This window comes from Galeopterus variegatus, unplaced genomic scaffold, assembly GCF_000696425.1.
Source record: "Galeopterus variegatus unplaced genomic scaffold, G_variegatus-3.0.2 Scaffold121499, whole genome shotgun sequence".
Lineage (NCBI taxonomy): Eukaryota > Metazoa > Chordata > Mammalia > Dermoptera > Cynocephalidae > Galeopterus > Galeopterus variegatus.
Genome location: NW_007847610.1, coordinates 1 through 678, shown reverse-complemented (window position 1 = coordinate 678; position 678 = coordinate 1). Strand labels below are relative to the sequence as shown.

The following is a 678-nucleotide window of genomic DNA, read 5'->3' as shown; positions in this document are numbered from 1 at the left end:
AAAGCTGACCAAGATATTACTTATTACATCCCTGCTGAAGATTTCAGTGGACTTGCTGTTATAGACTGGGAATACTGGCGACCACAGTGGGCACGGAACTGGAACACAAAAGATGTCTATCGACAGAAGTCAAGAAAGCTAATTTCTGATATGAAAAAGAATGTATCAGCTACTGACATTGAATATTTAGCCAAATCAACTTTTGAAGAAAGCGCCAAAGCTTTCATGAAGGAAACCATTAAATTGGGAATTAAGAGCCGACCCAATGGACTTTGGGGTTATTATTTATATCCTGATTGCCACAATTATAATGTCTATGCCCCAAACTATACTGGGTCATGCCCAGAAGAGGAGGTTCTGAGAAACAATGAGCTCTCCTGGCTCTGGAACAGTAGTGCTGCTTTATATCCTTCTATTGGTGTCAGGAAATCCCTTGCAGATAGTGAACACATTTTGCGCTTCTCTCAATTTCGGGTGCACGAATCCATGAGGATCTCCGTCACGACATCCCACGATGACGCTCTGCCCGTATTTGTCTACACAAGGCTAGGGTACAGAGACGAACCTTTATTTGTTCTTTCTCAGGTAAGGATCTCCTTGCCCTATGGTGGGGGATTTCCTCCCTGTTACTAAAAGACACATTTCTTTGTTAATTATGCTCTGGGAAAAATTAATTCC

General features: G+C 42.0%; 1 pseudogene; it reads left to right on the top strand.

Annotated features, from left to right (window-relative positions):
• Positions 1–3: 3 nt before the first annotated feature.
• Positions 4–585, top strand: LOC103584806 (annotated as a pseudogene).
• The last annotated feature ends 93 nt before the right edge of the window (positions 586–678 follow it).